The sequence below is a fragment of the Vicia villosa genome, unplaced genomic scaffold, assembly GCF_029867415.1.
Source record: "Vicia villosa cultivar HV-30 ecotype Madison, WI unplaced genomic scaffold, Vvil1.0 ctg.000029F_1_1_1, whole genome shotgun sequence".
NCBI classification, from domain to species: domain Eukaryota; kingdom Viridiplantae; phylum Streptophyta; class Magnoliopsida; order Fabales; family Fabaceae; genus Vicia; species Vicia villosa.
The window spans coordinates 281,047-295,079 of record NW_026704961.1 but is presented as its reverse complement, the minus strand read 5'-3'; the positions used below and the strand labels follow the sequence as shown (position 1 = coordinate 295,079).

The 14,033-nt window shown below is 33.5% G+C and overlaps 1 long non-coding RNA gene and 1 pseudogene across 3 annotated transcripts in view; one reads left to right on the top strand and one right to left on the bottom strand.

Annotated features, from left to right (window-relative positions):
* LOC131622320 (uncharacterized) overlaps positions 1–14,033 on the bottom strand; it is a 67,601-nt gene that overhangs the window by 52,596 nt on the left and 972 nt on the right. For 2 of the 3 annotated variants that reach the window (XR_009289834.1, XR_009289835.1), the window contains exons 2-6: positions 12,128–12,350; positions 11,312–11,503; positions 7,695–9,474; positions 7,466–7,568; positions 1,686–1,807 (exon numbers count right to left, since the gene is read on the bottom strand). This is a non-coding gene — a long non-coding RNA (uncharacterized LOC131622320). Of the gene's footprint in view, positions 1–1,685; positions 1,808–7,465; positions 7,569–7,694; positions 9,475–10,413; positions 10,848–11,311; positions 11,504–12,127; positions 12,351–14,033 lie in introns of all 3 variants that reach the window. The other variant, XR_009289836.1, reaches the window with a different exon arrangement.
* On the top strand, positions 6,565–13,830 carry LOC131622319 (pleiotropic drug resistance protein 1-like; annotated as a pseudogene).

Genomic DNA, 14,033 nt, shown 5'->3' with positions numbered 1-14,033 from the left:
CCGGTTTGAAAATCAATTTCCATAAAAGTAATCTCTTCGGAACTCACATAGGAGATTGGTTTTTTAAATCGGCCACAACATTCCTCGTTTGCAAAAAAGGATCCTTTCCGTTTAAATTCCTTGGTATTTGGGTGGGCGAGGGGGCTAACAAGAAAAGGGTGTGGAAGGAAGTGGTTGACAACATCAAATCAAGACTTTCAAAATGGAAAGGTAGAAACATATCCATTGGTGGAAGGGTGACTCTCATTGGATCCGTTCTTAACGCTATCCCTATCTTTACTCTATCTTTCTATAAAGCTCCGAGTAAAATTGTTCATGAAATAAGAGGTATTCTTAGCAACTTTTTGTGGTGTGGGAATATGAAAACAAGATGCATTCATTGGGTAAAGTGGGAGAATGTTTGCAAGGCAAAAGGGAAAGGAGGGTTAGGTTTAAGAGATGTGGGAGAAATGAACAAATCTCTTCTTCTTAAATGGAAGTGGAGAATTTTGAAGGAAGACAAGGCTATATGGAGTCGAATTTTAATTTTGAGATACCTTAACCCGAAACTTAAAGTGTTAGCTTCTTGCAAGGACTCTTTAAACCGGGATGATTCTAGATGGTGGAGAGACATAATTCTTAACGATTTCAAAGAGGATGAATCGGAAGATGGTTTTACCAATTGGGTAAAATGTGAGTTAAAGAATGGTAATAACATTCCCTTTTGGCATAGTTGTTGGTTGGGTGATCAAACTCTCCGAGCTTCCTTTCCGTATTTGTTTGAACGGACAACCAATAAACTAGGTGCGGTGGGCGATCTTATCATTTGGAACAACGGTGCCATTTCTTGGAACTTGGAAGCTATTTTTGGTAATGATCTTTTGACTACTCCGGTTCCGAACTTTTCTTCTTTTAATATTCTTGGCTCGGGCTCGGTTCTTGGGAATGAATTGAGGGATTTAAAGGAGCTTCTAGATGGAGTGGTGTTGGATAATTCGGCAACGGATGAATTCCAATGGAATTTAACCTCTAACGGAACTTTCTCGGTGTCTAGTGTATCGCATTTGGTGTCTAATGCAAAGAACCTAGCTTGGCCAATTCCAACCATCATGTTGTTGGATGTTATTTGGAAGACAACCATTCCGGCAAAAATCAAGATTTTTTCTTGGAGATTTTTCATAAAAAGACTACCGTTAAAAGTTCTTCTAGCAAATAGAGGTGTGTCTAACTTTCCTTCCATTGATTGTTCTTTTTGCAATAGCCATCCGGAATCCTTGGAGCATCTTTTCTACCAATGCCACGTTTCAAATGCGGTATGGAATAGAATTTTTATTTGGTTGGGTAATGAGGTTGTTGTTTCGTTGGAAGAGTTCAAGAGCTTTGGGTGTATCCAAGACAAGGTGAAAAATACCAATATTAAAGCTAATCTAAATACAATTTGGTTGGCTACAATATGGTGCATTTGGACTATGAGAAACACCGTCACTTTTGATAACGTTCTTTTTAGCTTTGATGAGGTGATTTCTAACATCATGTATTACTCTTGGAGATGGGTTTGTAGTAGGGAACCATCGCGTAGGATTAATTTTTATGATTGTGGTATAAATTACCATTATGTTGTAACAACAATTACTAGTGTATTCTTGTTGTAAGGGTTGCACCCCTAGTGCGATTTCTTATATTCATTGTTTATTAAAAAAAAAAACCTTACAGAAGTACAACGGGAAGAATTTTTTAGTGCAGGGATAGATGGTTGCATTGATAACAAGACACCCTTGAACGATAAAACGCTTGCATGCATTGTTGAAAGTATTCCCCGTCGCCAAACCTGGAAGAAAAGAAATTTTTATAGTACAATTTACAAATCTTTTCATCGTCCTAGTGTTCCTTTTGGTCCTGGTTCAACCTCTACTTCTTGAGGCGTTTCTAAAAATGATTAAGCAGCATGCATCTGCATTGCCTTTTCAGGATGATCCATCCATATTGTACAAAAATAATCACTTAGTTTTATCTTTTAAGTTTTCTCAGTTCAACTTTCCTACAGTTGTAATTAGCTATAAAATAATTGATTGTGTATTTTTGGCTGTGATTTGTATATTACTTTATAGTATATTCTCATCTCATATAATTATATGTTTCTGTTAATGATGAATGTGGAGACTACAAATTGTATATTAATTATTTTTAAAATGTGATACTTATAAACGTATATTTGTAGGCTTTGCCACAACCTTAATCTTTTGAAATGAAAAATATGAAGTTTAAGTTTAGGTAACTTGAGTCGCAAGCAAATGGTTAAAGAGCACTTAAAGATATGTTCAATATTAAAAAAAACAAAGAGAAATTTTTTAAGAGTAAAAATTGGAGAAGAATAGATTAATGACAATTTTAATGAGTAATTTATAGTTTGTCATGTCATATATTTTCTTTTTTTTATAACCATTGTTTTCAAAAAAAATAAAAAGAGAATCGAGAACAGCATAATAATGAACAACAAGTGCAACCGGATCATGAGAATCAAGACTAACACGACAACTCAGCCGGTCACAATTAAGATCATCATCGAAGAGATGAAAACAATGGCCCAACCTATGAAACCATGCATAAAGATTCTTTAGCAGTTTAAAAAATGGCGGATTTGTTGAAAATACTGTGGTGGGAAATGAAATGCGAAAAGGTATTTCGGGAGTTCAACTTGGTTTCAGTATTGATTCTTGGAAGAGATGTGTCAGTGACTTCAACACTAAGCTCATTTACATTGGCTTTGCTGGTTGTCATGAGTGGTTTTTCCATCTCAAAAGGTATTGTAATTCATGGATAGAAGTCAATTATTGATGTTAGTGGTTTGAAGGATAGCTGAAAACATGTGTTTGACAATGTTTTTATGAAACCGTGTGACACTTCCTTTCAATATGACTTTTGTAACAGTTACACTAAAACCTTTCAATGTCCAAATCGATTATGTGGACATATGTACTTTGTGAAAAATACTGCTTATGTTTGTTTTCATTCATAATCAAAAAAATTTGTTGTCTCAAAAAATGGTGTCAACTTTCCAAAGTCCTGTTTTCAAAGTTTTCCACATCTGGTTTGTTAAAAGAAAATGGAACAGGAGATGGAAATTTTCAATAGGCATGTGCAAAAGTTTAGGCAAAGTTTAAATGACAAATAGAAGGAAAAGAAATGAACACAGTAAATGAAAAAAAATGATATTTAATGTTGATGAAGAAGATGAATTCAAAAAACGCAGTTTCAAAGCAGAAAATGGCAAGTTTTAGGATTTTAGCTATGAAAGTCGTTGAAGGAAAGAAAACAAAAATAAAGTATCTTGAGGGAGAAAAATTTGTGTAGAACCAAAGACAACTGCACAAATGGAACAACAATCAATAATAAACGGGTTGAAGGTAAAGAAACCGAAAATGAAAATGATCTTTATGAAGATGACGAATCGGAAAATGCATTAATAACCCGACGATGAAGATGAAGATCCAACTTGCTTCAAGGAAAGTTGAAGAAGGAAATGAGGAAGACGAGAAAAGGGAGAGAAGACGGGCCTGTTTTGTTCTGCAAGAGAGAGATGTGTATAGCTGCATATCCCTAAGGGGAGTTGTTGTTGCACCACCTTATCATATGCAGGGGAGAAATCCCGATACGGTTATGTTTTGATTGCTTGTCTTATCACTTTCGTATTTTATCTTTGTTGAGTCTCTCTCGTATAGATTGCTCACACATGATTCATATTTTTAGTATGCATAAACCTTTTGGTTACGTTTGAACTTGATCAAAATGTTATTAATCAAGTGTGATGAGTTTGTGAAATAAAAGCATTGCGTGTTCTTTTCAAATCACGTGCAAAGAAAAGCTTTAAAAACATGAAAAATCCATTTTTGAAGCATTTGATTTGAATCATTCAATTGCACATAAATTTTGATTTGAATCAAATCAAACAGAGACTTGCAAAAGTTTTAACCTTCTGATTCAAATCAAGACTCATACATGATTCGAATCACAAAAGTTTTCTGATCTTTCAAAAATTTCTAGGGCCAATGATTCGAATCACACTTTTGTACATGATTTAAATCATGCGTTTTTTCTGGTTTTACCAAAAGTCTCCCGAGAAATTGATTTGAATCACATATTGCACATGATTCGAATCACGTGACGTATGATTCGAATCACACAATGCACTTGATTCGAATCAATTGCAAATGTGTCAAAATTTCAAATTTTTCTTTTACTCCACTCATTTGCTCATTTGACTCATTACATGTATTGACCTTGATTTGAATCTAACAAACTTTTTAAATCTTTTGTGTGCTTCATCTCAAACACATGTATAAGCATTTAGTCAACATTTTCATGTAAGAAGAATTCATAATCATTTGTGAAAGTTTTCATAACTATTTTAAGATTTTTCTGTGAAAATCAACCACCTCTCTGAAACTCTTGCAATCAAAAATCTTTCATCTTCAACCTTATTTCTTTTTCACATCTTAATAATGAGTGGATGTTAATTGATTGGGGGAGATGCAATCTTGAAACTAATCGTTCTTGGAGATTTATTCAAAGGTTTTCGGGTTCTTGCAAGATTGGGATTGGTCACTGGTTTTGACAAATTTCAGTGAAAAGAAGAAGGTCTTCTCTCCAGAATTGCCTTAGTAGTAATTGTGTGAAAGGCTACGGATAAGGCGGAGTTCTTTTTACATCTTCAGACAATTTCACCATCAGTAAGATCAGGGGTTGATTGCTACATACGAAGGCTTTGAACAAAATTGGTGTTATTGGAATATTGGAAGTGTTAATCAAGTAAAGATTGCACAAAAAGGTTTGGCAGTTGGTCATTTATACACGTCAAGATCCAGAATCGAAGTCTTATTGTCTTCAGCATTATTACGGATAAGTGATTGTAAGAACTCTTTGTATATTTTGTCAAAATCTAATGGTGATTAAAATCTGCGAAACTTCGTGCTTTTAGAATTCAACTTCTTGATAAATTGCATGACCACATCTCATGACTTATTCAATTGATTCAATTGCATATATTGTGTTTCCTCATCTAATCATTACGATATGTGTAAAGTGATTTGGGATACTACCTAATAATTGTCTATTGAGTAAAATTTTACATATTCGCTTTACAATCTTCCGGGCGTAAAATCTGAAAAACCTCTAATTATTCTTATTTAAAGAACCGATTGACTTTTTAATCTTCAAACATGTAGTGAGTCAATAAAATTTTATAGCGAATCCATAGTATTTTAATAAACGGAAACAATTTTACTACTGATCCAACTTTAATACGGAAAAAATGAAACCACGTATCCAAACATGTAGTGGTCCAAATATTAATATTATTTTAAATGTAAATTTTAAAAAATGATGTAGATGAGAGTTAATTTAAAAATTAGAAAATTATTTCAAACTCATTATTATAAATTAAGAGTATAATTTCAACATTCAATAACATAATTTTTTGTATTGTTAAAAATTTTAACATAATAAAAATCACATATTTCAAAAAATATATTTATTAAGATATTTATGAGAGCTATTCATAGTTTTCTACTATAAAAATTATTGAAATTTTATTATCAAAAAATTATTTTAACCATTTTCCAGTTTTGAAAAATTTCAAAAGACATATAAATCTTTTTGCTAATATGTAATGCAATACCATAACAAATAATTTTTTTAAAAGTTAGAACAGATGAACCCGATATAGTAGGATATCATTTCTTTATTATTGTAGTAACAAATCTTTTTTTACAGGAAGTCAGATAATTTATTTTAAGTAAAAAGAAATTTTTTTTTATTAAAAGGAAAAAATCTTCTAATGTATATGTGTGGACATAGTAACTTTCAAATTACAAGATTATTAAAAAATAACATTTTTTTAATAATATAGTTAAAAAATTCTAAATACCGTAAATTGTGTTTTTTTCCTATCTTCTATTAAAATTAATTGAAATAGATATTTTTTCTAAAATAGAAAACATATTTATAAAAAAATATAATTAAAAACTTACATAAACATAATTAAAATATCAACAATAATTTTTTTTAAAATAAACAACAGAGACTTAATAATCCAATATTATAATTTAAAATTTGCAATTTAGCATTGAGTCAAAAAGATTAGCATTAAGTTAGTGGCTTAATCGTGACGCAAATATCTTTAAAAAAATATTATAATCTTCAGTATGCATGAAAATATATATTTTTTTGACCGAAATCAAAAAATCAAATCAAATTTTAGATATCATGTAAAAGGTTAGATATCATAAACTTTTGAGAATAATTGTAAATATTGCAAAAAGAAGTCAAAAATACGTGTGAATCTATTATAAAATATGGAAAATATATTTGAAATACAATATACAATGGATATGTATTTTGTTAAAAAGGCAAAAATGTGAAATCAACACAATCAAGATATGACATAAAATAAGAAACAACAGAAAAGACGAATCATACATACATGCAAAAAACTTAACTGCGTCAATTTAAAGTGTTCAAGAAATATCATTTATATGGACATGTTCCGTGTAAATCAAACAAACTCATATGCTGAGGATTGACTTCAAAGGGAATTCGAAATGGAGAGTAGTATTGATCATGAGAGACGATTCAGAAACAGTAAGAATGAAAGTACGTCGCGAAGGAAGAGCAGTGATATGGAGTATCTGTTTCCTAACTCTGTTAATAGAGAGGACAATGATGAAGAAGAGGCTTTGAAATGGGCTGCAATTCAGAGACTTCCAACTGTTGCACGTTTAAGGACAGGTTTGTGGATGACCTCTGAAGGAGAAGCTAATGAAATTGATATACACCATCTTAAGCAAGAAGAAAAAAAGTTTTTGCTAGAAAGACTAGTGAGAATTGCTGATATTGATAATGAGAAGTTCTTATTGAAGCTCAGGGATCGCGTTCATAGGTTATATTTCTATTCTTATTGAAATTGATTTAGATTTTGAAAAGTTCAAAAATCAAATTTAAAATTAATTTTAGTTTCTAAAATTTTTCAAAACTAAAACATATTCTTATTGTGTTCTCATTCATCATAAAGATGCACTAATTTTTCGACATTGCATGACATCCCAGAGTTGGAATTACTTTACCTACAATCGAAGTCCGATTTGAGCACTTGAAGATCGAAGCAGAAGTTCAAGTAGGAAATAGAGCTTTGCCTACTCTCATTAATTACACTCTTGATCTGATAGAGGTCAGTAATATCCTTAAACACCAACAGTTATATATTATTCATGGAGAAACTTTTGTATACTAATTCCCTTTTCTTTACTTTTTTTGAATTCTAAAGGCTCCAATTAACTATATACTAAGAAAAAAGAGACAACATCTCGACATTCTCCATAATGTTAGTGGAATAATAAAGCCTGGCAGGTAACTATTCATTTCCATGTATCATTAGAAAAACAAGAACAAAGAGAACTTTGGTTTAAATTCAAATATATTTATTTTCGCTAACCTATATATCTCCAGGATGACATTGCTTTTGGGCCCTCCAAGTTCTGGAAAAACGACACTCCTTTTGGCCTTGGCTGGAAAACTTGATCCCAATCTAAAGGTTACTTTAAAACAAAAGAAAACATATTAATGAATTGTTTTGGATTTCTAGCCAGCTAAAACTCTTTAATTTCATAATCAGATCACTGGAAAGGTGACTTATAATGGTCATGAGATGAATGAGTTTGTACCTCAAAGAACTGCTGCTTATGTCAGTCAAAACGATCTTCACATTGGAGAGTTGACAGTTAGAGAAACTTTAGCCTTCTCAGCAAGATTCCAAGGTGTTGGATCTAGAATAGGTTAGTACATGACATTGCATTTTTTTCTAAATGTTTCATCTCGATGCAATTTCAAAACATTTGAAATTTGAAAACATGATTCTAAGTTGAAAAGGAATATCTTTGGTAAAATGCAGATATGCTAGAAGAATTATCTAGAAGAGAAATTGAGAGAAACATCTTCCCTGATCCAGATATAGATATCTATATGAAGGTAGGAGACGACGCACGCACCATCTTTTTCTTTCCTATTTTCAATTATGAATATAATAGCTAATGAACTTGTGACTTGGAAATATGTTTAGGCTGTTGCAACTGAGGGCGGGAAAGAAAATCTTGCAGTAGATTATACTTTAAAGGTAAAAATTCATACACACAAAGCCTTCTTTGATCCTCATAGGGTAGCAACTAATTTAGTTTTATTTGCTTTATATTTTCAGCTTTTGGGACTAGAGAGTTGTGCAGATACAGTGGTGGGAGGTCCAATGTTAAGAGGCGTCTCTGGTGGACAAAGGAAACGGGTTACAACAGGTAAAACATACTTGATTTTGATATTGATGAATAACATCATGATTCACCATAATATAGTGGCAATGAGAAAACGTTATGAATCTATTAATACAGGGGAGATGCTAGTAGGAACAGCTAAGGCTCTTCTCATGGATGAAATATCAACCGGTTTGGATAGCTCAACAACCTATCAAGTTGTGAAATCAGTGAAGCAGTCGGTCCAACTTCTCAACGGAACCGCTGTGATCTCACTGTTGCAGCCACCACCAGAGACTTATGATCTTTTTGACGACATTATTCTACTCTCTGAGGGACACATTGTGTACCAGGGTCCTTGTGAACATGTGCTAGAATTTTTTGGTTCATTAGGTTTTAAGTGTCCCGAGAGAAAATCTGTGGCAGACTTTTTACAAGAAGTAAGTGTATCCTTATCTTCTTTCTACAGTCTATACGGATAGGAGTGAGTTTTTACAGTTTAATTTTGCGCATACTGTTGTAGGTGACATCAATGAAAGATCAGGAGCAATATTGGGTAGAAAGAAGGAAGCCTTATAAATTTGTGACACCTAAGGAGTTTGCTGAGATATTTGAGTCATTTCATGTTGGGAGAACTCTTGGCAATGAACTTGTTACTCCATTTGACAAGTCTCAAAGCCACCCAGCTGCTTTGACGACCAACACGTATGGAATTGGAAAGTGGGAATTATTCAAAGCTTGCTTAGCAAGAGAATATTTACTTATGAGGCGCAATGCATTTTACTATAAATTCAAACTTTGCCAAGTAGGTTTAAACAATTAGAACATTATAATTTCTCATTTTATGTATAAACTATGTACCTGTTACTCCATCACTGATGCATTTATCCTCCTTTTAAGATTTCTGTGATGGCTACTGCTACCATGACCGTTTTTCTCCGAACTGGAATGCACCACAATTCAGTGATTGATGGGGGCATTTATGCCGGTGCATTGTTCTTTGGAAATTTGGTGGTCATGTTTAATGGGTTTGCTGATCTTGCGACGACGATTGCGAGGCTTCCAGTGTTTTACAAGCAAAGGGACCTTCTCTTCTACCCTTCTTGGGCATATGCTCTTCCTACATGGATCCTGAAAATCCCGATAACATTTGCTGAAGCAGCAGCTTGGACATTTCTTACCTATTACGTCATCGGTTACAGTCCTGAATTTTCAAGGTAAAAAAGAAAGTTATCAATACTTACTCAGTAAAGCTTGACAGGTATTCTTTAACTCAGTTTGACTTTGAACCCTAGTGTGTAATTAACGGTGTCTTTCGTATACGATTATGTAAATGCAGGTTAATTAAGCAATACTTTCTTCTCATACTTATCAGCCAAATGGGTACTTCACTATTCCGATTACTAGGAGCAATTGGTAGAGAACTGGCAGTGGCTGTAACACTTGGCTCATTTCTATTGACCTTCCTCATTGCCATGGGTGGCTTTGCCATCTCGAGAGGTGCTACAGCTCATAGATTGTAGTCAGAGTTAATGTTTCTTCTATATATATTATTGTTAGAATTTAGAATAACAATAGTTTTCTCCTTTTTCTACATTTTGGTTTCAGATAGTATAAAAATAGGGTGGTTATGGGGCTACTGGATATCACCTATAATGTACGCAACGAATGGCTTAATGAATAACGAGTTCCTAGGGAAGGCTTGGGGAAAAGTATGATCTGCACCATTCTTCATCTACATTTTCTATATCTAATATATATAGTCTGCTGACTGGATACATATTTTCTTTTGAAAGGTTCTTCCTAACTCAACTGAACCGCTAGGAGTTCAAGTTTTGAAATCTAAAGGGTTCTTTACAGAATGGTACTGGTATTGGATATCTTTTGGGGCATTGATTGGATACACGTTATTGTTCCACTTTTGTTACACTCTTGCTCTATCTTACTTCAATCGTGAGTTTCTTGACATTAATTCAAATATTTTATAACAAAAAATTAGCATAAAGTATGAATTAATATTTCACACAAATTATGCAGCAATTGAGAAGCGTCGGGGTGTGAAATCAGAGCAATCTCAAAGCAAAGAGGAGAATAGTGGAAGAAAAAGAGGAATGGTTCTTCCTTTTGAACCACATTCTATTACCTTTGATGACGTCTCATATTCTGTAGACATGCCTCCGGTAATATTTACTTAAACGAAAAAAAATTTGCATTCCGCTCTCGGTTCTTAATTTTTAAATCAGTTTCATTAAATCTCTGTTCTAAACTTGAAGGCAATGAGGAGTCAGGGTGTCACAGAAGATAAGTTGGTTCTTCTGAACCGTGTCAGCGGAGCTTTTAGGCCAGGCGTTCTCACTGCACTTATGGGTGTCACTGGTGCTGGAAAAACAACTTTGATGGATGTACTTGCTGGTAGAAAAACCGGAGGCTATATTACTGGAAACATCACAGTTTCCGGGTATCCCAAAAAGCAAGACACCTTTGCAAGAATTTCGGGATATTGTGAGCAAAATGATATACACTCTCCTCATATTACTGTCTATGAATCCTTGCTCTATTCAGCATGGCTCCGATTGCCTGCAGAAATCAATACAGAAACTAGGAAGGTTGGTATTTTTAGAATATCAAGTTGTATATGATTTTCTATACAGAATATTTTGACAGCCACGCCCATCTTTCTACCTACACAATGTGCATATACACATTGATGTATCAATTAAAGCGCACACGCCTGACTTTCATGTTAAGTTCTAATATGTTTTTAAGTATGATACAATTGTTGTTAATCTCATTCACTAGATTGCTTTTAAGTTGCCTATTTAGACGCAACAAGGATGATGAGCAAGTAACTATTCTAAATTGTTTGATGTTGTACTCAAATTCATATGGATTTATTATTTTGCAAGTAAATTCGCAATACTGTAGTGCATAATCATAATTGCCAGATTTAGCATACATTACCATTCGTAGATAGAAATATTATGTACATTAAAATAATGTAGGAAGCAAGAAGAATTTGGAGCTGACTAATGGTTACTTACAGATGTTTGTTGAGGAAGTCATGGAGCTAGTGGAGCTGAACTCAATAAGGGATGCATATGTTGGTCTCCCTGGTATAACCGGTCTCTCAACTGAGCAGCGAAAAAGGTTGACTATTGCAGTTGAGTTGGTTGCTAATCCTTCTATCATATTCATGGATGAGCCAACTTCTGGGTTAGATGCAAGAGCTGCAGCTATTGTTATGAGAGCAGTTAGGAACATAGTAGACACCGGAAGAACAATTGTCTGTACCATTCACCAGCCCAATATTGATATCTTTGAATCTTTTGACGAGGTAAACAAGAGCTAAACTTTATCACAATTTATATTTAGTTTGTTGCCTTCTTTTAACAAAAATTGTATCCTTATTTTCAATGAAATTAAGCTTTTCTTAATGAGGCGGGGAGGACAAGAGATATATGTGGGGCCACTTGGACGTCATTCTTCACAAATAATTAACTACTTTGAGGTAGAATAATTTCGAATTTTTTTTAACTGAAGTTCATGTTTTGCATCTCTAATCTATCCCAACGTAAAACTTACCTTTTGAGAACTTTTTTTTTTCATAAAGGGAATTCAAGGTGTCACTAAGATTAAAGATGGCTACAATCCAGCAACTTGGATGTTGGAGGTCTCGAATGCAGCAAAAGAAATGGAAACGGGGATTAATTTTGCCGAGGTGTACAAGAAGTCATCATTATACAGGTATTTTCTGTTCTGTGAAGTATTGAACTTCAAAACAATATGCTAGATAACAAATAACAGCAAAAGCACAAAACATTTTCTTGTTGTGATATGTCATTTAAGTAAAAACTTACGTGATATTTGTTGCAGGAGAAACAAAGCTCTTATTGAAGAATTGAGCACTCCATCTCCTAGTTCAAAGGACCTTGAATTTCCTTCGAAGTACTCGAGGTCCTTTTTCGTTCAATGTATGGCTTGCTTATGGAAACAACATTGGTCTTACTGGCGCAATCCATATTACAATTTCATGAGATTCTTCTTCACATTCGCTGTTGCCTTGTTGCTTGGGGGGGTGTACTGGAAAGTTGCCGCCAAAATGTAATTAGACCCAATTTTAAATAACTAGTAGTTATATATGGCTTTCAAAGTTTTGCTTCTAATCTTTCTAAACGTGAATTTACACATCAATTGATTGCAGTGAAACCCAACAAGATTTCTTTAATTCCATGGGCTTTCTGTTTACTGCTACTATTATAATTGGTAACAGGAATTTAAGTTCAGTGCAACCAGTGGTAACTGTAGAGCGTGTAGTCTTTTACAGGGAAAGGGCTGCAGGAATGTATTCGGAATTGGCATATGCTGTTTCTCAGGCAAGCATTACTGGTTTTTATTTAGGTTTAAATAAGTAAATAGACCATGTAAATATATCACTTTTTATTTTAATATCTGCATTTCTATTTTATGGTAATTGTTCTTTGGTTTTAGTCCCCGTAAAATTGGCTTATATTAGAATTGATTCTTATAATACTTAGAATATTTGAATTTAGTCCCTCCAATATTAACGACATAAGAACAAAAATCAAATATTTTATAAATTTCAGGGATTAATTCTAGTATGACCCAATTTTGCAAGAATTAAAACAAATAAAAAACAAGACTAGAAGCAAAATAATAAAAAAGTGTAAAACCAAAATAAATAAATAAAACTAGAGATTAAAACCAAAAATAGTATATGTACAGAGACTAAATGCATATTTAGACCTTTTATTTATGAAGTTAAGTGTATGTAAATAAATTTGTGTCTACATTTTCTAATCTTCAAGTTTTCTTCCATGTAGGCTCTAATTGAAGTCCCTTATTGCCTTTTGCAAGCTGTGATTTATGCGATTATAGTTTTTTCAATGCTTGGTTATGAGTGGACTGCCCTTAAGTTCTTCTGGTACACATTTTTCATGTTCTTCACTTTCCTTTACTACACATACTTTGGCATGATGACAACAGCCATAACCCCGACTCAATCTATGGCTGCTTTGCTTAGCAGTGCGTCCAATTCATTGTCCAATCTCTTCTCGGGATTCTTAATCCCAAAAACAGTAAGTTTTAGCTTTCCTTTGATGTTAACTGAACACATTTGTAATTTACAAGTAATCAATTCATTTTTTGTTTATTAACAATTTTTTAACATGCGCTTGCAGAGGATCCCTGTATGGTGGGGTTGGTGTTATTGGATAAATCCAGTAGCTTGGACTCTGAATGGGCTGGTGACTTCACAGTTTGGTGATATGAAGGGTAATTTGGATTTTGATGGAAAAGCTGTTCCCATTCAAGACTTTTTGCGGAGTTACTTTGGTTTCAAGAAAGAGTTTTTGGGAGTTGTTGCAGCTGTAATTGTTGGATTTACCATTTGTTTTGTATTGGTCTTTGCCATATCCATCAAGACAATAAATTTTCAACGACGCTAAGTCGTGGAATGTTTCGTGTATAGTAAAGTATTGGTATTTTATGTGTCTAAAAGAAAATTTTCAATTCGCAACTCAAATAAGTAAACCAAATTTGGATTAATACCATGCTTTAATATTACATATGTTATCTCTTTCTATGCTTATCATTCTGGTGTTGTTAAGACTACAAGTTAATTGCTGATATAGGGGATGGTTTCTAGGATCATACTTAAGAGCCAAATCATGAGGTTGGTAGGAGCGATAGCTGCTAGCATAGATGCTTGTTTAGGTTTAAAATGTATGAAGTCGAACCCTAGGA